General features: G+C 36.6%; 1 long non-coding RNA gene across 2 annotated transcripts; it reads right to left on the bottom strand.

Moving 5' to 3' along the window:
* Positions 1-349: 349 nt before the first annotated feature.
* On the bottom strand, positions 350-22446 carry LOC107707006 (uncharacterized). Of its 2 annotated transcripts, none has more exons than XR_001636211.1 (3): positions 22362-22446; positions 460-620; positions 350-391 (listed from the first exon to the last, which is right to left on the bottom strand). It is a non-coding gene; the product is annotated as an uncharacterized LOC107707006 (long non-coding RNA). The 2 variants fall into 2 exon arrangements; XR_001636212.1 differs by lacking the exon at positions 22362-22446 and adding an exon at positions 7220-7325.
* Positions 22447-22833: the final 387 nt, after the last annotated feature.

Raw genomic sequence — 22833 nt, 5'->3', positions numbered from 1 at the left:
CCATGGCAGCAGCAGCTGTATCCACGGAGAGGTAAGGAAGCTGGCACCCCCCAATAACACGAGCCCCCTCCCTCCGGTGACCCGCTGCTGAACCAGGGCTGAGAGCAGAGGTCGATGGCTCGGAGCGGCCGTATGACAGTGAGGGATGATGGCGAATGAGAATGAGAAGAGGGAGTAGAGGCATACAGATGGGGAAGAGAGGAGGAGATATGGAGAAAAGAGAAAAAAAAAACGAGAGACAAGAGCAAATTTAATTACTATCAATGGAGGGATCTTCAAAAAACAAATCGACTGCCAATTTTTCTGTGGGCTGTGTGAAATTAAGGTACCATACAAAATGGATGGAGCTCTGCCTTTTTATCCTCCAGTGAAATTAAAAATGCCTCTTGCCCTGAGCAGAGATGAACAGATTACTTCCATGTGTCATTTTACGCCTGCACTTGATATTGTTTGTCTCACATGCACAGATGTGCGTTGAAGCGCTCATCAGACGCGGTCCGGGTGTGTTCATCAGTAAGATGTGGGCAGAGATGTCAAGTGAGTTGACCTTTGACCACCCTTGCCAGAGGTCAAGCAGTTTAGGTCAGTGTCCTACATATAGCATTACATGTTCTTCTCACCTGGAAAATCAAAGAAACGTCTGAGAGCATTGGCACTGACAGATTAAGTTACTAATAAATGCTCAAACATATCTCAGAATTAATAGTTTTAAACCGAGTTTATTGTGTTAATCACTTTTGCTCTTCTGACCGATTGTATTGCAACAAAAGGTAATAATAAAATGTGAAGGTGTAGGGTGAAATAAAATATGTGATATAAGACTGAATAAACAGAACAGAACTATTAAAATGACAAAACCAGAATAGATCAATTATGCCTTTAAAGAGATGCAGTAATTAAAATAAGATCACTGTTCTTAAACATTATTGTTTTTGTTGTTTATGATTCATCGCTAATTATTGATTTACATTTTAATTCTGAAATGTTTTTAACGGACCATAGTCAGGCTACACAACATATTTAATTTGACTGTACAAAAATACAGTCTGTTAAATTAACACTTTGTTAAAGCATTTTCTCTTCAATTTAACAAGGTAAATAAATTATGTAATTTTTAACCTATGTATTAAATATATGGTAATTTTTTTTTATATTGTTTTTATATTGTCCTGGCATTGGTAATTAAAAATAATTTTAAAAAAAATTAAAATCAGTAAAACTAGTTAACACTGCTGCAATGTAGTTTACATCATTAATGCGCCTTCCCCGAACTGGTATTAGCGACATCCTCAAGATTAATGATTTTTCTCTAAATTCTGTAAAAACTAAAGATGAAAGGATATGATTTTTATAAGGGTTATATCTTAAACTAAGAAGAAATGGAGACTGTCACTGCTAATATTTACTTTAATATATTTAATATGTTAATGAATTTGCTAGATCACTTAATGAAATTGGATTTATCATTAAAAAGGGCTATTCATTTGCCTTTTTTATATTGTGTGAGAAGTCAAATTTCAAATACAGCTTCTCACAATAAATCTGGCACCTCTCTCTTAGATTTCCTGTTTTGGAAAGTTGTGTAAGCTTAATAGTAGATTATTTTTCCTTTTGCTGTTTGGACAAAAGGAAACACTGCTTTACCTCAGTTTACCCTGCTATTCTTTACTGTTTTGTTCCAAACAAAAGTGAAAATGCTCTTAATGTCCTAGGTCACGTCTAATTTATGTTTTATAGTTTTTTGTCCACTGGAAAAAAACATATTGTACCGTACAACCCATTAAACAGCCTACAGCCTCATTTTTATGTCGAATTAAATATGATGTTGAACTAAGGTCCGTTATAATATTTTCATTAGGGTTGCAAAAAGGTGGAAAATTTCCAGTAAATTTTGGAATATTCCAGGGATTTTTTTTGGAAAGTTTCTGTAAATTTACCGGAAATTTTCCACCCCTTTGCAACTCTAATTTTCATCAGTGGTTTTCTGACATGTCAAGAAACTACATGAAGCATATAAATGCGCAATGTCTCGGGTAAATACAACTATGATAATTTTATAAAAATGCAACAACACGTTCACAGATCACCACACTGAGTGCATTAATGAAACCCTTGTCTGCATATCATTTATTGCATCTATTAATTTGAATTATAAACATGTATCTGCAGATTATTAAATTATCATCACAGTGCTCATTAGCATTCAGGTACAGGACAGCCCTTTGAAAACCTGACTGAGGCAAACAGCTCCCTCTGCTGGTCATTAACTTGCACTTCACCTTGAACACTGACAGACTGAGAGTGATCTATACTCAAATTCAATGCATTCTGTTTTATACTCATCAAAGCAAAATCAATTTTTTTAAAACACAAAAGGCTTGCACTGATGTAGCCTGGTGCGTGTAACGCAGTAGCTGATGCTAGCCATGCTGAGAATGTTTGTTTGTGCGGCACGTGCTGTCTGTCTGCGGTAGCGTGGTGCCCAAGCATTCTTTTTCATTTGCTTGTTTTCCAGATGTCGTGTCCTCCACATCACCCCGTCCTCGTCCTGCTCGGCTCCCCCTCCCTCCCTCGCTCTCCCTCTGCCTGCAGCTGCGTCAGAGACCCTAACCGCATCAGGCAAGATAGCAGATTGGAAGTACAAGAGCGATCCATCCATCAAAAGAGAGAGCGTTGGGAAGGAAGGGAAGGCAGGGGGCATGCAAGAGAGAAAGCAAGAGAGGAAGTAAAAGAGAAAGATAATCAGAAGGATTTCAGCTAAACCGCAGATTATTAGCACTATGCGTCTAACATGTCTAGACCCCATTTCGATGTGTTATTCCTTACTGAGCCAATAAACTAGGGCTAAACAGAAATGCAGACCTGATATATGACTGTTGTTATGGCAACCTCAGTGCCATGCGGTGACATCATCAGCGGTCTGACTTAAATAAACTATTCTAAACTCAGAAATACAATAGACAATGAACACATTCAAAGCAAAGAACTCTTGGCCAACAATCACAACCAATATGCATGCAAATAACCCTTTTGTTCTTGTTATGTTCCCACATATTGAGACATGAACCATTTAGCAGGGTTGTGCACCATTCGGAAATGTATTGAAAATTAAATTCACAAATTTGAATTGCATTTGAAGTGAGGTAACAAAAAGGATGCACACCTGCAATTCAAATTTAAATGCAAGGAAGTAGAAATAAAATAAAAAGTAATTTGAAGAAAACCACATAACCGTAATTTGAACTAGAAAATAAAAGGTTGGTCGGTCGGACGGACGGACGGAATAGAAAGATAGATAAACAGACAGACAGACAGAGAAATAGAAAGATAGATAAACACAAACAGACAGACAGAACACAAAACAAGGACGGACGGACGGACGGACAGATAGATAGATAGATAGATAGACAGACAGACAGAGACAGACGGATGGACGGACGGACGGACGGACGGACGGACGGTCAGACAGAGAGATAGATAGAAAGATAGATAGACACAGACACAGACAGACAAAGAAATATAAAGATAGAGCAGATCAGTCATTTTAAAACTTTCTGTGAGACGGAATTTCACAAACAGTGTGAGTGATTGGGATTGGTACCGCGTCTTCTCCCGCTCTCTCAAAATACACAAATGGCCTCACACCCATAATATCCACGTTGAGTTTGCTCTGCAAGCGAGCTGCACGCTGCAATACAAGACAAGCGCGCGTTTCGGACAGTTGACGGAACTATCACCTGCACGTAATTTTAAGTCATGCCAATTTAAACATTCAAGCTATTTTAACCCATATACTCGCGCACTCTTTGAGAGGTCTTCAATGCGCTCTCCAAAGCGCGCACAGCCGCCTCTCAAACAGCTCGCGACTCTCGAGTTACTACATATTTGAATAAAATAATTTCCTTATTGTCCGGCTATTCCGTTTTATTTATCCATGGTACATGTTATCCAATTACTTGTTTGCATTATTTAGGCATTATTTTATTTTAATTTTAAGGCAATTGATTTTTTGGTAACACTTTACAAAGCAAATTCAACTTCTTGTGGGGTGCGGCCAATTCAATTCAAATTCACAGCCAATTCTTCAACTCTGAATTCATCTAGTCTGGTGGGTGGTTTCGCTCACACGTCGTGTTTGCGTAAACACCTGTTGCAGCAGGGCAGACGCGCAGACAAGGAGAGGACCTGAGGGACAGCTGTCTCGTCTGGCCTGCAGCGGGTAGTGGCTATATGATGGATTGCACCAAGTTAAAACAGGTGTCCCATGGGAGATCTTCACAGTGCGGTGTTCTCTCCACTCTCCTGCACTCTTAGGCTACCCATGATTCATGCAGCAAGGCAGAGAGATGCTCCGTAATGGGAAGCACACTGCATGTTTCAATATGCATGGCATGTGCAAATAGTTTGGGTCATACTTGGGTTGCCCTGCCACTACCTCAGTTCTCAGCAGCTCTTCATCGCTGTGATATAATGCTTCACTTCCCCCTGTATCTCCGGCACCCCTGCGCTGCATCTGTGTATCGCAGCTCTCGCCTCCCCCTCATTCTTAATGTGTTTGTGGCTCTCTCTCTTTCTCTCTCCAACACGCTCTCTATCTCCATTTCTAATTCCCTCACTCTATCTCTTCCACCTTCTCTTTCCCCACTGATGAATCACCTTCCCCTCCCGTTGAACTCGACTGAATCCGAGGGAAGCAGTAAAGTAGCATCGATCAGCCTCACAAGCCACAGCAGAGACACGGAAACAACAAACCGCGCTCCCGGCTGTGCACCAACGCTCACATGTGCGTGTTTCTGCGTGTCTCGCACACTCGTGAGTGTGTGTTTTTACCAGGCGCAGGGGAATACGAAAGGTCGCAAATCTCTTTGGGCCCAGTGGGTGATTTGCATGTTGTATGCAAATGGATGCGTCATTACATGACTAGTCCGGTCCTATCTGTGCACTGGTACACAGAAGAAAAGGTGCACGTTCGTGTCCACATGTGCAGAATATGTGCATTCAGCACATAAGGGAATCATAAATCAGTTCACATTCTTTTGGCCTATAAAAACTAGAACAGGGGAAAAAAGCACATGGCTGAATTGCTGGCACTTGCAAAACACATGAAAGGTGCATCATCATTTAAACTTATATAGAAATGATCAATCAGTAATGCAGGTAGAAGTGAGAAAAATACACCTTTTGTAAAGCTAAAAGGCCAGTCTTTAAATATTGAAAGCAGTGGTCAACCGTAATATTTGCACTGACAAAATATGTATTATATATATGTGTGTGTGTGTGTGTATACACACACACATAGTTTCTTATTAATTTGTATTTTAGTATTTTAGCAGTACATTTCGTATGTCCTAGAAAAATATTTATAATATTTTATAATATATAAACTCGAAATAATTTTATTATTTATCTACATTTTTATTTTTATATATATATTCGTATTTTCATTTAAAATAACAGCTGGAAATTATACTGCTCTGATGCAGCATGACAGCTACATTCATAAACAATTTGTTGGAAATCGATGGCATATGGTGCAAAACATTGCTGATTTGTTAGTCATTTTCAACCCCGTCTTAAAGATGTTTCCAAGACATCTTCAATCAGTCAATCTTGCAATTATGTAAATAATGTTATATTGTCAACATTTAAATAAGCAGAATTCAAAACAATACTTTATTATGTTGTTTCATGTTTTAATGCAGTGAGGAGCATCCGGTTATCTTGGAAATGAAATGTAATTCACATTTTAATTAAAATAACTATTGGCATTACGAACTGACGAGTCGAGAAAAAGATGTTAAAAATTGATGTTAATTGCAGTTCATTAATCATACTGGAAATAGAAGGTCAAGTCAAGGCAAATGTAGTAGGTCATCTAGTATTCCCTGCATACAGGACATTCACATACTGTGCACACTATACACACTGTATACTGCTGGAAGAGTAGATATAGTCTGATAGTAAGCTATATTGAATGTAAACTTTCAGCATGGTGAAACAGTACACTACCACAACGCTCTTTTCATTGCTGCAATATATTATGCATACAGTACATAGATACACACTGTCAGTATGCACAGAATACTCATAAAACCTACTGTTTCTCAAAATAAACAGCGTTTAATGTGTGGAATACTGTATCCCACAATGCAATGCACATCCATCTCCAATGCAAGAAGTAGCCTAATATGAGCTGTGATTTTTATCTTTTTCTTGATTCATCATTTGAGCAGACTCAAATATTCAGACATTTTTGCCCAAATCATTTCAAATGCAATAAACAAAAAAAATAAAAGATAAAAAACTATCAAAATTAATTAAAGTTTAAATAAATAAATAAGAAAGCTTATTGCATGGAATATTGCATCCCACATAGCAATGAACGTTCATCTCCAGTGTGATGAACAAACTGAAAGCAGACTAATATCAGACTAATGTGCATTCAGCGAGATGAGGTTGTGAGACAACAAAATATTAGAAACATTTAGCATAGAAAACAACACGTAATAACATTTGCAAAATCAAAGAACATAGCGAGAACACAGCTCTGTCCTGAAAATCCTCTCGGACCGGCCCTGGACCTGCGGGCCATCCTTATTTTTGAGCCCCCAAAAAAAGTGTCACATTTTCAAAGCCGAAGCAGAACGTGAACACATCAGGTTGAGGGTATAAAATGCCTCTTAAATGTAACTAATTGCCACAACCTTTCTCCTGACCTCATTCTTGCACGTAATGAATCACTATGTGGCAATGAAGAAACCCTTGACCATAAATAAGTGGACTAACAGGAAACAAATGTATCAACAACACAGCCAGAGGCCTGGCATTTCACTAACATGACTTCTATTTCCCTTCTCCATTAGGGCACGACCGCTCTGTCTCGGACGGTGGCGTTCTCCCTCTCACCTCTCTTGTTTTGTTCCTAATGTACTGGCAAAGGTAGACTCCATTAGTCCCTGCATGCATGCAACACATTTATGTCCCCCCTCTCATTTCCTCCTTTTCATTGCACCATGATACATCAGCATGCTCATAGCAGTGTGGAGGGGAAAAAAGTCTTGTGAACTTGGTAGTTGCTTGTTGAGGGTGAGTGCCACCTTGTGGCCGGTCGGCGTCGGGACCGACAAGACAGCCTGTCACTGTCTGCAGTTCAAACAGCCCCTCAAGAAACAGATAAAACAAACAGACACGTTTTATCAAGAGACAAAATCGCACAAACCAGATAAGCGCCCTGGAGAGGAATCCAAAAACTCTCTTCTCAGTAGAAGCTCTGTGAGTCATCAGCGACGTGTGCAAATGAAGGAAACTGTTTGTTTTCATGTGTGCGTGCCATCACAGGTGTGAGTGAACGTGCTCATTATTGCCAATTCCTGTAGGCCTACTTTTAGAAAACAAGCTCTGCGTGCTCGTACAGGGGAGTTATGTTTGCGACAGGGGACATTGACGGATCGTGTCAGATGGTGGAATTGCAGGTTGCTGCGTCCCTCCTGTCACCAGGCTCATCTGTCTGGGAGGTGGCCATACCTGCAAGGCACCACGCGCTCCTCCTCCTGCTGAGGGATCACACGGGAACGGCTCCAAAAAAAGTGTCACATTTTCAAAGCCGAAGCAGAACGTGAACACATCAGGTTGAGGGTATAAAATGCCTCTTAAATGTAACTAATTGCCACAACCTTTCTCCTGACCTCATTCTTGCACGTAATGAATCACTATGTGGCAATGAAGAAACCCTTGACCATAAATAAGTGGACTAACAGGAAACAAATGTATCAACAACACAGCCAGAGGCCTGGCATTTCACTAACATGACTTCTATTTCCCTTCTCCATTAGGGCACGACCGCTCTGTCTCGGACGGTGGCGTTCTCCCTCTCACCTCTCTTGTTTTGTTCCTAATGTACTGGCAAAGGTAGACTCCATTAGTCCCTGCATGCACCAAACACATTTATGTCCCCCCTCTCATTTCCTCCTTTTCATTGCACCATGATACATCAGCATGCTCATAGCAGTGTGGAGGGGAAAAAAGTCTTGTGAACTTGGTAGTTGCTTGTTGAGGGTGAGTGCCACCTTGTGGCCAGTCGGTGTCGGGACGCCGGGATCACAAGACAGCCTGTCATTGTCTGCTGTTCAAAGAGCCCCTCAAGAAATAGATAAAAGAAACAGATGCGTTTTATCAAGAGACAAAATCGCAGAAGCCAGATAAGCGCCCTGGAGAGGAATCTAAAAACTCTGTTGCATTCCTCCCATTTCCTGAATCTCTTCACAGTAGAAGCTCTGAGTCATCAGCGATGTGTGCAAATGAAGGAAACTGTTTGTTTTCATTTGTGCGTGCCATCACAGGTGTGAGTGAACGTGCTCATTATTGCCAATTCCTGTAGGCCTACTTTTAGAAAACAACCTCTGCGTGCTTGTACAGGGGAGTTATGTTTGCATGAGTCGCGGGGGCGACAGGGGGACATTGACGGATCGTGTCAGATGGTGGAATTGCAGGTTGCTGCGTCCCTCCTGTCACCAGGCTCATCTGTCTGGGAGGTGGCCATACCTGCAAGGCACCACGCGCTCCTCCTCCTGCTGAGGGATCACACGGGAACGGCTGCCAGATGAAGCCGCCCGGTCTTGCTCACCTGCTCCCCGGCCGCGACTCCGTGTGTTTTTCAGTCATTATAGTCACGGGGCCGTGATGAAGCGAGGAGAAGCCGCAGAAACCAGAGGAGGTATTTGTCAGCTATGTGTGAGGTCAACATGCGAGTTGCAACAAAAGTGAAATTGGCAATGTCTACAGAAACTTCAGTGGTGGCCTTGAAAGACAGTGAGAATACTCACCACTAGCATACTGGCAATACATGCTTGTTTAATGCATGGGGAAGCATCAAGTTTTCTTGGAAATTAAATATTATCCGCATTTTTAATCCAACTTTGTGTAAAAATGCTGCAACTCTTGGCATTACAATTAAATGAGTCAAGGGTAGGGCTGCACGATAAATCGCATGCGATATTTAACGCGCATCTTGTCAGAAAGCTGGTTCTGTAATCAGCGGTAAATCTCCATCACGTGCGTGCTTTCACATTGAGCAGCATTAACTACACAGAGCCGTTGTTCACAGACGAGCTGCGCAAAAAATCGCGCGAATATGAACGTGGTTTTGCGCAGCTCGTCTGTGAACAACGGCTCTGTGTAGTTAATGCTGCTCAATGTGAAAGCACGCACGTGATGGAGATTTACCGCTGATTACAGAATGGCTTTACTGACAAGATGCGCGTTAAATATCGCATGCGATTTATCGTGCAGCCCTAGTCAAGGGATACAAAAAGTAAGACCTAGCAGTTCATTCATCATACTGGAAATAAAGGCAAGTCAAGGCAAATGTAATTGGACGTCTTCGTAATTTATAAAAAAAATGTACATACTGTGCACAGTATGCACACTGCATACTTCAGAACAGTATTTAAAATGTGTTATGCTATATTAAGCGTGTGTGTGCATGCATTTCTGCACAGGCTATGTTCGGAATACCTTACTACTTACGATTGCTGTATTATGTAGTATGTATGCTGTGCACAGTATGCTAGTTCTTATCAATGCATAGAATACCCATAACTGTACTACATTTATATAAAAAGCAGTATAAAACAGAACGCATAGAATTCTGTCATTCACAATGCAATGCACTTGACTTGACCTTCCATCTCAAGTGTGACTGATGAACCGGGAGTAGCCTAATATGAGCTGTGATCTCTAGACTCATTTGATTGGACTGGCAAATATTCAGACATTTTATACAACAATGGGATCAAATGAATTATAAAAATAAAAAAAATATTCAAAATAAATTAAACTAAAATTAAACCAAATAACCAGACTGAATTTATCATGAAATGAAAACAGATGAATGAATAGAATATAAATTAAACTGAAATTAATCTAAATAACCAAACTGAATTAAACATACAATGTACTGACAGATTAATAAATAAATAAATATTACCAAAATAAATTAAACAAATGAAATTAAACTAAATTACCAAACTGAAACAAACATGCAATGTATTGATAGACAATAAAATAAATCAAATTGATTTCCAAAATAAATTAAACTAAAGAACCAAGTTGAATTAACCATGTAATGTGCATAAATAAATAAAAATGTAAACATGCAGTATGTTGAGGTCAAGTGACATAGTGGGGTCATGTAACAACATTACATTTATAACTTATATATATATTATTTGCCTACTGCTTCACTAAATATTTTCACAGTACAGTATACAATGTATACAGTACAGTATTCAATCAGTAGTAATTTAGTTTTCCGTTCTGAAAACAGTCACAGCAACATTCACAGGCAATCACTCTTCTGACTATCTATCGCCCCCTGCAGGTAAATAGTGACTGACAGCTCTCGCGTATCTCTAGCCAGCACCAATAGTAGCAGCTACATTTGTAATTCTTTGCCTTACAATGCCACAACCACATCTGATCCAATACATCAGAAGATTTCAGACCATTAATCTCAAAGTCTTCCACACCACCACAACCATCCCTTCTGCCTTCTGCAAATCCAATCTAATTCAAAGCAAGTCACAACTCCAGGAGATTACGACCATTACATTTTAAGTGTCGAAATTTGCAGAGAACTGAATGCTCGGTGTGGCCCAGCCCCCACTGCCAGCGCTCCGGCGGGTTTGCGGATGCTTTATGGTGGGCAATTCAGCTGCAGCTGCTATCTTCACCATCTCAGGAATGACCGCGCTTGGAATCAAGTGCAATAAAGCAGACTGGAAGAGGAGGAGGAGGGGGGGAGGAACAGAAAGAGGAAACAAAAGAGAGCTAGTTCGTCTGGACGACCATTTAGGGGGAAAGAAGGGGGAGTGGGTCACTGCCCTCGCTTTTTTACCCACACAGCGAGGAGAGAATGCCACACACATTCGCACAAACCTCCGAGCAAAAGTCTCACACCGCGAGCCATTGGAGGTTTACTGTTTGTTTTCACAGGAGTTTCTAAGAAGGGCGCAGACCTACGTTTTCCACTTGCTCACATTGTACATACAAACTTTACAGTCTAACACGGCCTCTCACAGATCTCTCTCCATCGGGCCTAGTGGTCTGGGCTTCAGGAAATCCCCTCCAAAAGGAGAGCGCGCTGTAATTTATGTCTCCTACCCTAAAAAGAGTGCTTTATAACCCGCGTCAAATAAGAGCAAAGGGGAGCGCGAGGATGAGCTACTGAAACACAGAGTTTAAAAAAAAGCAAGCGTGTAAGCATGTGAATATATTAATCAGAAACAAGTCACATTAATGTCTCATCAGGTTTAGAATTTTTACATTGCTTCAAAAACTACAATAGTAAAGTCACATATCTATTTTAGCTTTTATTTTTTGCTACTAACTGTTGTTTGGATATTATTATTAATAACTTCTCCTTTTCAGACCATTAATCAATATATACTTGGTAAATATGAAGTTTCTTCAGAACTGGATGTGACTTAAAGGGATGTTGTCTGAGTAGGTGAGTTATTAACTTTATAATTAGGATGGTTCCCACCAGTTTGACCCATTAATGACAAGGTAATAAATTATTCATACTGATTTCAAGGCACAATATGCTTTAGGACTGTAATGAAAACAAAACAAAGTATCAGGTTAACAAAGATAAGGTTGTCAAAATTGTAAGAATGGCGTAGCATGAAAATAGGATAAAAATGACAAACCAATCAGTAATATTTTGACATATAAGCCATTATTTTCCAACTAAACTGTCTATTAAACAGAGTTGGAGAGTTGGAAATGGCTTGTTTGTTATGTGTGGTGTAGTGTGTTGAAGCTGCCATGAAAATAAATGTAATTTCCTGTAAAGGATCAATAAAGTATCTAATAATAATAATAATAATTTATGAAGCCATGGCATTTAAACACATAGCTAATTTCCAGCTTTCATTGCGAATTTTTTTGTAAAGAAAACTTAGCATTTGTTTAAAAAATAAAATTGTATTTTAAATAGTAAAACGTTAAAATGAATATCAAATTTTAAATATAAAGAGTAAAAATAAACAACTTTAATAATAAAATGTAAAATTATGCATCCATGTATTATGCAAAAATATACATTCACCGTTCAAATGTTTTTTTAACATAAATAAATACTTGTATTCAGCAAGAATGCATTATATGAACCAAAAATGACAGTAAAGACATTTATAATGCTACAAAAAAAATTCTATTTAAAAAAAATGCTTTTTTAAAATTTGTATCCAAAGAATGCTTAAAAAAAAAAAAAAAAACATTTCCACAAAAATACTAAGCAGTGCAACTGTTTTCAACATCGATAAGAAGCAACTTTTTTAAAAGCACTAAATCAGCATATTAGAATGATTCCTGAAGGTTCAAGTGATCATCAGATTTGCCATCACAGGAATAAATTAAATTTTAAAATATATTAAAATAGCAAACTGTAATAATATTGAAATAAATGCAACCTTGGTGAGCATAAGAGACTTGTTTTAAAAACATTAAATAATTTTACTGACTCCAATAATGATCCTTTAAACTGTAGCGTATAATATTCAAATTATAAACGTATTTCTAAAATAAAACAAATTTACATGTGCCGGGCCCAATGACAACTTTTGCAGGACCAATAGAAATTTGGACTACTGGACCAAGAGGGCAAACAGAAAAATCCTTACTGTTGAGCCCTGTGCTGGTGTCTCTCATTTCAGACAAAAACAGCCTGCAAGCACATGTGTATATGTCAAATGAAAACACACATTGGGAATCATAAATCTGCGGGTGTGAGATCGTCAGAGACACATGAGACAGACCTGTGCCATGTTTAGACTGCGTCCAGATGTACCCGCCTGCAGCTGAGGAGGTCCGGCACTGCCTCGTCCCACCCCGCCTGTCTCCTCCCTCGCCCCGCAAAGAGCCGGACACTTAACCACTTACCGAACAATACCTCTGAGCTCTGCCTGACACAAGAGACACGACGTACCTGCAGGCAAGACGAGGACAATGACAAGCAACCACAAAGACTCCCATCGCAACACGTTAGACTCACGCTAACAATGTAACAATGGTAACAAATACTGTTACCTCGAATACTACGTTCTCTTTTATGTCATATAAGAGTAGAACATTGCTATCAACGCAAGAACATCTAGTGTTAGCACATGGGATTATTTCTCACTGACGTGCTTGTCCCGATTCTGTGCTACTCAAAGAATGAATGGAGGGTGGATCGTAAACACCCACAGGTATAAAATCAACACGTCTCCCAGAAGCGCTCACATCCAGGCTCTCTAAGTGCTCTGAGTGGGTTTAGTGTTTCAATGACTCATTCTCAATGTGTTTCAACATCCTCTTCGGTATCACAGACCGATTCATCAGCTCAGCTCCATTCACTGGGTCAAATGCAGGTGCATTGAGACCAAAGGAAAATATTCACTTTTGAAGCATTATAAAACATGGCTACAACTTTACTTGGCATTGATTTTATTTATTTTTTTACCACTTTTAATTGAGGATTGAAGCTTGTTTAAATGCAAAACTCTATACTTTATATGAATTAAAATATATATATAACAGAAATATAAATATGACTTAAAGCATAAAAATAATAAAACTTATAAAAATAAGGATGCACTGATATTAAAATTCTAGACAGATACCGGTAAGCCAAAAATTAACTTCATGATATGGCCAATAATCATATTAAAATTCTATACTATTTTGTATAATTAAAAAATAAAACGGTAACAATTAAAACCAGCCATTTTAAATGCTACAAGTGAATTAAGCCTTACAACATTATACAGTACAGTATGAAAAATGTATATTGTTTTTCAAATTTGTTATTAAATTATTTGTGTTTTTAAATTTAACAGTAATATAAACAAAAAATTAAGGAAAATGAGCATTCACAATTAAATAAAATAAAGCTAAATTAAGTTAAATTACATTAAAAAACAATTTTTTTAATTAAATTAAATTAAAAAACGCCTGGTTACACAAATTAACCAAAATAATTAGCTAACAAACCAGTTTTTTTTTCCAGTTCTATGGCCTGTTTCATTTACTTTCAATTACACTACCATTCAAAAATGTGCGTTTTTGAAATAAGACTCTTGCTCATCAAGGCTGCATTTATTTGATCAAACACAGTAAAATCATTAATATTGTGAAATTTAAAACAACTTTTCTATTTGAGTATAGTTTCAAATGTAATGTATTCGGTCTTCAGTGTCACGTGATCCTTCAGAAATCATTCTAATATGCTAATTTTGTGCTCAAGAAACATGTATTACAATTATTTCTTGTTGAAAACAGTTGTGCCACTTAATATTTTTGTGGAAACCATGATTTATTCAGGATTCTTTGATGAGCAGAAATCATTTATTTGAAAAAGAAATGCTATGTTATAAATGTCACTTTTGATTAAGTGAAAGCATCCTTGCTGAATAAAAGAATTTACAAAAAAAAGATATCTTACTGACCACAAACTTTTAAATGAAAGTGCATGAAAAAGAAAAATCAAGGTACATCCATCAATGTTGTACAATAGTGCAGAATATAAACTACTTAAAGAACAAAAATTGATGACAGATACAATCCGCTTCAGCTCGCCTGCAATAAAACGGGTATCTCTTACTACGAGAGGGTTTATTAGCTACATATTTCAATAAAATGATATTAAACTCATAAAAGAAATAACAGCAAGCTTCGTCCATGCTGGTGGCCTCCGTCTGAGGCTCGAGCGGAGTTTAGCAGAACCTCCAGTATACACAAAAACAGAGAGGCGCACACATGTAAACACGTGTGCAGACCCCAGTGCACAAATGTGGCACGCACACTCTGATTTACAGCGGAGTAAACCATTTAAGCTGCACGTCTCGCTCTAACACCTAAACACCTGACAGCCCTCTCATAAATAAGGTTAGCCAGAGCCTCCTGTGTAATTTACACCTACACTATCTCTTAAACTAACATGTAACAGGTTCATCTGCCATATTTCAGCACCACAGGCTGAGAAACCGCCCGGGAAAGATGAATGAGTTGGATGGGCATTGAGAGAGAGAGAGAGAGGGAGAGAGAGAGTGCAAGTACAAATGTGCAGTTGTGATGGGTTGGGGCGCGTGAACTTCAAAAGCCTACAGCGGATCTGTTTTGGATGTGGAGGCCATGTTGGCTGCGTTCAGGCCCGGCGCAGGCTTAGCTTACGTTCCTGTGAAAGCGCTCCAGGCCTGAGGTGCAGCCGCAATAACGGCTGACAGCAACATCAAGGCCTCACATCTCCCATCATAAATCCTCCTGCCCTCATTCTTCTTCTCTCATGCGGTGAAATGCATCTTTGTCCCATAAGGATGATTTATTTAGGAGAAATCTATAAGGTGCACCAGTCGCTTCACAGCACGGGGCTCTGTGTACAAGAGGAAGGGAGAAAACCAGACCCCCAAATCACAGCAAAGCCTGTCTGCAATTTCAACAAGCAAACCTAGTTATGTGGAGAATTAATATGATCCATCTCTCAGAATAAAAACATCTGAATTTGAAAACAACAGCATAGTGTGTGACAAACTACCACTGACTGTAATAAAACGGAAGCTGACTAATAAAAAGGGAAGTGAACATGCTGAAATTGACACTGGATAAATTATGCCTCCTACAGGGTGAATTTAAAACTGCAGTATACAAACACATTAAAAGGACCAGAGAGACTTTTAAACATTTTTATAGGCTATACAAGCTTATATTTCCCTCAGCTCTGGGACTGTGACACAGTCAAAGAATACTGGATTTATTTTTTAAAGTAAAAAAAAAAAATTTGTTTTTTAATTCAATTCAACAAATTATTGGAGTATGTTTTACAAGGAGACTTTTAAACATTTTTATAGGCTATACAAGCTTATATTTCCCTCAGCTCTGGGACTGTGACACAGTCAAAGAATACTGGATTTATTTTTTAAAGTTAAAAAAAAAAAATTTGTTTTTTAATTCAATTCAACAAATTATTGGAGTATGTTTTACAATATATTTCAGTTTTTCCAATATAAAATGTCATGTTTAATTCAATGTGTTACTTAATTTTTCCTTGTAATTGTTTGTGAAAAAATACCTTATCAAAAAAATATTATCGTTAAAAATGGGATCTCTCAAAGTATAAGAAGCGTTCCTATTTGTCAATTTAAAATATTAATAAAAAACTCATAATATTGGATCTCCTTTAAAGTATGAGAAGCTTCCTGGATCTTTCTGTCGGTTAAAAATATTTTAGAAAATTGATTAAAAAATATAGGATCTCCTCTAAAGTATGAGATGCTCTCTGAATATTTCTGTCAATTTAAAAATTTGTAATGTATAAATAGAATTTCATTTTTTTTTTAATTAACTTACACCAAAAAAATATCTTATAATATGAGAGTTTCTGACAAAATTCCTTATGAATGATGATATATGTAATGCTAATTACTGAATTTTCTTTTTTTGGATGACTGTTGTGGGACAAAATATGCGAATAAAATCTTAAAACATCAAAAAATAACTTAAAATACCAGATTTTCTGGCCAAGTGTGACGGTAATTGTAATTAATGAAAATAATAAGAAAAATAATAAAGAAGCTTTGTCAATTTTTCTTTCTTTCTTTTTTTTAGATTACTATTGTGGGAGTTTCTGCCACAATATTATAGCTGTTTGTGAAATTTACAAGCACTTTGTGAGTGAAAATTGTTTCTGCACCATTTTTTTTTTCAGTGAGTCTCAGTTCCTCATAACATGCTCTAATAGTCACCTTCAAGCTCACCAGACTCTGACGAAGCACAGCGGCCATACACACCTTTGATTTGCACACTGCATGTTAATTCCAGCATTTTATTGCCAATTGGGAATTTAGCAGCATCAGAAATAAGCACAAATGTCAGTGCTGGAAATGTAAATTAATGGAGGTGGTTGCTAAGTAACCAAGCACACATCCTGAATGGCAAATTATTAATTCAATTCGAAGCGAGAGATTACCTGGTAAGTAGTAATTATTGTTTAGCTATACATTTTCTGTTACTTACAGTCTGTGTATATCTGGTGCAGTTTGATGCAGCTGTTCATGTATGAAGGAATGAAATCGAGACGCGTCTCTAAACACTCTGCCTGTCATCTGTCAGAAATCTAGCGTATGATGACTGGTTACCTGCCTTGTGGTTGGAAAACTGTTTTTGTGAGAACTGTACTGTAGGTAGTAACACAATACATATTAAATACCAGCTTCAAATGGTAAATCAAAGAAATATTTTTACTGTCAAAATATCAGTTACATTAAAAAATATATATTACAGGATCTCTGTCAAAGTGTAGGAAACTTTCTGAATCTTTCTCTCAAATTATTGAATAAAAATAATAATAATATGGGATCTTATAAATAATAATATGGGAGTATAAAAAACTATCTGAGTCTTTCTGCCAATTTCAAGCATTTAAGCAAATATATTAAAAAAATTATATGGGATCACCTTCAAAGTATAATAATTTTTCTGAATCTTTGTCAATTTAAAATAATTAAAATTGTTTTTTAAATGTTCTTAATTTTTCTGTCATTTTAAAAATAGATTAATAATAATAATAATAATAATAGTCATAATAATAATAATATGATCTCCTTCGAAATATAAATTTATTTTTATTTATTTTTTTAATTTTGAGGCATTTTGTGGGACAATCTGTGTGTATACTAATTGATATTTTAAAATTATAAAATAAAATATGGGATCTCCTTCAAAATTTAATTTTGAGAAAAACAAATTAAAATAAAAAAACCTTTAAATAAAATTTTAAATAAAATTCAATTCAAATTTTTAATTTACGTAATATTTCTTTTTTTGATGGCTTCCACTATTCCCCTATTCAGTAAAGATGAAGAGTGCCATGACTGGATCAACTCCAGCAAGCTCAAAACCACAAGACCATCTTGAATGTCTGCAGAAAACTCTCTGCAGCACAAAGGAAAACAGCAGGCCTCATCACTGGGGTCTCAGTTCTGAGAAGCAGAGACTTGGACCTAATATTGTCCAGTTCGATCCAAAATGTCCACCATCTGTAACAGCTGGATGTCAGCCGGTTAAGAGTGAGAACATCTGGAGAGGCTCCATCAAAAACAGGGCCTGAAGTTCGGGTTTGAACGAGATTCAAAGATCACAAATTGGGCCCTACTTTGCCAGTGTTATCATGCAGATTGACTAAACATATCATCTCGTAGATGCCAAGACAACACACGTTATTCCCAGACAGAGCATCTGGCTGATTGCGGACCTTCAATCCAGCATTAACAAACAAAACGAACCCACAACTTGGGGGGAAATGTTCGGCATCTTCCTCACGAAGGCAAACAAACCTGTGGCTTGAAACATTTTGAGAGTAGGTGAGCTATGCTACTTGGTTGGAAGAAAGAGACATTTTTTAACCTACGTGACATTGGAAAACACGCGAGTGCTGAAAACACAGACGCACAGCCAAAGAAAATGATGACTTCGCTGTTCAGCTTCAAAATCCGTGATTTATTAGACTCACCTAAGCCTCTGCGAATTTTAAGAGAAATGGCATTTTGATCCCATGCACGACAATAAGAAAAAGAGATGGAAGTAAGAGATTAAAATGACTAGTTATGTCGCTGAATATTGTTTCGGCCATAGGTCAAGTAATTATTTGTTCAAGAAAATAAAAGACTCATTTATTACTCAGCAGGCTTACATTACAAAATGTCTGAAATTGATTTTGATGTTCTCCACTTTTTACCTGGAATAAGGAAAATGTCTAATATTTTTGTAAATGAATTATTTTAATGCTTAAATCACAAAGATGCAATTTCTGCTACAGTTTAAATTGCATAAATGGAAATCTTTGAATTTTTACTTTAGAAAATTAGAGTTAACCAACATACTATACAGCAAATCATACAAAAATACAGCACAATGTTATTTTAGTATCACTGATAAACGATTATAAATTGTATTAATATTTTGAACATTAATAAATGAATGTTTGATTGTTATATTTTGTTCATAAAATTAAATTTGAGCAATTTGTTTTGTATATTTTTAAATAGTATTTTTGTAATAAATGAAGATGAGAAATGTTGCCTTGACAAATAACTGAAATTATATATATATATATAATTTCAAGTGACAATTTTTTTCTGGTTTTAGGTTTAAATAATAACCCTGATCCAGCACTGTTCCATGTATATCACCTGTTTATTAAAATGTTTGTAAGTGAGTGTCCTTCTATGCGACAAAATAAAGTAAGTCTAAGTATTAAGCATCAAAAAAGCTCTTTTTTCAACTTATTATTTTTCATTCCAAAGATTTATTAAGAGGTTTCTTAATTTTATATTACCTGCCTAAGAGGTAAATAAAATGAGGGTGAAAATTCACAAGGTTAATGGGAATAATTCTTTCACACCATTTAATCAGCTTCAGATGCGCTTCACACTGATCTAAAAGTGCCCTCTGGTGGCCGTTTGTACCACAATACTACAACACAAGTGACCACTGCCAGAAATCATAACATCATGTTTGCTATATGACAACATTTACTAAAACCAAAAGGTTACCACAATACTACAACACAAGTGACCACTGCCAGAAATCATAACATCATGTTTGCTATATGACAACATTTACTAAAACCAAAAGGTTTTGGTTTTTCCATTAAGATGCTGCAATAACGACCAGCAGTGAATTGCTGTTAAAGAGAGATTTGTTGAAAAACAACTTCTCTGTTTCTGTTTTCTTATGCATTTACACTTTTTTTTCTATTCAAGAAGTGAGGAATGAAAGAAGACCAATGACAGGTCTTTCCAACATTCCCTAAACAAACCTTTCATTATTTACAATTTCAAAAATGTGCCCATACTTCTATTATGGTTATTGTAACTACTGAATAAACATGTGCATTTTAATTTCATATTTTAATATCTAAATTAATTCATCTATAATTGTACCCACTGTAGTCTTTTGGTATACTATGGTTATATTTGTAAGGGTGATTTAACCATAATAAAAGACAACAGCCTACTTGGTTTACTAGCATTAGCTCTTCACTAGGATGCTGCACTTTTTATGTAGCTAAATATTGCCAACACAATATATTTGCTATTTTCTATGTCTGTTTAATAGGAAAGAGTCTTCAGAACATAAATAGAGATGAATAGACATCTCTTGTTATATTATTTGAATAGACATTTGAATACAGTAGCTACTGATTTTGACACTATACTTAAAAACGATCAATCTATACTATACTCACATACTTAGCTTGTCATGTTTTCACTCATCACACTGAGGAAACTGCACAAGTTACGCTTTTTTTTTTTAAATAAGTTTTTCAGCGCCCTCTGGTGGCTGACAAACACCCGCTTTTTGTTATGTCTGGTTTGATCGACATTTATACCATTCCATCCTCAGTCTTCACATGAATACATTTCTCTCATGTACACAAAATTATTTTTCTTTCAACTAAAACAAAACCTTACCATAGACGCACTCTCCAATAAAATAAATAACTGAATGACCACAAAAAAAAACATTCAAAATGATCCTACACTCTAAAAAATGCTGGGTTAAATATAACCCAGTGCTGGGTTAAAAAGGGACAAACCCAGCTATTGGGTTGTTTTGGCCCAGCAGTTGGGCTCAAAACAACCCAACCGCTGGGTCAAAACAACCCAATAGCTGGATTTGTCCCTTTTTAACCCAGCGCTGGGTTATATTTAACCCAGCATTTTTTAGAGTGTATGTTTCAATGTATTAGCCTATTTGATGACAAATATTTTGATTTATTTTTTAATAAATTGATAAAAGAGATAATAATTTCACGGTCATTCTACTTATTTAATTTCATTTTTTAGAAATTCTATTTAACAAATATCTATTCCCAGATATTTAATAAATGGATATTATTGAATAAATGCATTTTATGTAATTGTATCACATTAAGATAAGTTTACGATTATTTTACTTACATTATAGATTCAAATAAATACATTGTGAATAAACGTTGAATAGATGCCAGAATTACTAGCATCAAATTAAACTAGGAGCGCATTATATCCACTGTGGCTATTTACAGGAGTGAACATGCCCTTAAGTACCCAATCTGTCTTCATTCATAAGCTCATAACTCTGTATAGAGCACCGTTTGGCCTCTGTCCCACCGGTGCCAACTCTGATATAGTAACAGACATTTGTCAGAGCTCCAGTCACATTGCCAGAGGATCTTACTATTTCACCTAACATTTTAGCAGTTTGTTGAAACCTTTCTTCTACAGGTTTAATCTGATGGTGAACACCACATTATCCTAAATGCAAGTCCTGCTCAGAAGGCCAGAGGGCAGTCAGTCTACAGCAGACACCACACCACATCCACACTAACTACAACCAGAGCAGCTACCGGCTGAAAAATCATACAGTAGCCCCATATAGTTTTAGACACTTAATGCACACAAAAACATTTCTTAAAGTCATGTCACTGAAAAAAAATGTAACTAAGTGGAGTTTATTTTAAAGAAAGATTCTGTAGCACCATTTGTCACAAAAATATGGTTGTTAAATATTAAGAAAGAAATGTTGGATCAAAATGAAGCATTTAGGCTCTTTTCAGTTGTCTAACTAAAACCCGCTCATACTTAATGTGATAAACACTGAGAGATGTGATAAATAATCTGAGATTATTTTTCTAGTACAGGGGTTTTCAAATTTTCAAAGGGGACGCTAGGGGGTCCGCAGTAAATATCTGAGAAAAAAGTAAAAGAAAAACAATTATCAAATTTGACATTACTACTGTTCAATTCTGGTCAGAAATCAAGAGAATCATGACTAATCATGAATAATTACTGACAACCGTGTTTAAACAGTAATAAATCAAAAGAAATCGATCAGAAAGTATAGCCTGGGTTTTCCTTTAAATTATTATTTATTTAGACGAGTACAGTTAGTGAAAAAGATGATTGTTTATAAAACAATTCGGTGTTTATATGACTTTTTCTGTACACAGTATAGCGTATTTATACATGTAAATATATAAAAATATAGCTAGGCTGTATCTACCTTCATAGTTTCGAAAAAGAAGATCTTCGTATTTTGGTGTCCTTTGTCAACAAAAAGTTGGGGAAACACTTGTATTAGGATACCCGTGCGAACCAGAGGCGATCTGATTTCATATATCCACTAGAAATTACCTTGATTTAGCATGATTTATTCCACTTGGATTCATATTTTGCCATCTAATGCAATCGCATTTATATAATTAAAAAATAGTACACTAAGTTATGTTCCCCACAATACAAGTACATTTGAAAAATATGTTTAAAATGATATACACTCACATGAAGACGTGAAGACTGAAGACCAAAGCAGTTTACAGGTGCGGGATTATTCCTCATGATGACGCCATGTTGAGTCACATGACCGGCCGTGGAATCATCTCAGTGACTCGAATCTTTGATTCCGATCGCTACAAAAGAATCAATTTATTGGTACGCCAACTCGTTCAGTGACTCTTTCTGGGGATTACATTTTTTAGCCAGTAGGTGGCAACAAGCGAGTCTTTTTGTGTTTTAAATGAGTCATTGAATCATTTACTCGAACGAGTCGATCGAAAAGAGACTGAAACCGGCCTTAATAGTTTTTGTTAAAATATGCGTGTAGTTCACACAAAATGACAGTTAGACAGATTTAAATTACCATCAGGTAATTGCGCTATCGTTAACACAGAAGGTCATACATTTGAGCTTTTATGTTTATTAATTATTAATGATAAATAACCCATAAAATATATTATTTAAAAAATACAATATT

Source organism: Sinocyclocheilus rhinocerous, unplaced genomic scaffold (genome assembly GCF_001515625.1).
Source record: "Sinocyclocheilus rhinocerous isolate Xijiao unplaced genomic scaffold, SAMN03320098_v1.1 scaffold714, whole genome shotgun sequence".
NCBI classification, from domain to species: Eukaryota; Metazoa; Chordata; class Actinopteri; order Cypriniformes; family Cyprinidae; genus Sinocyclocheilus; species Sinocyclocheilus rhinocerous.
This window is presented reverse-complemented; position numbering and strand designations above follow the sequence as displayed.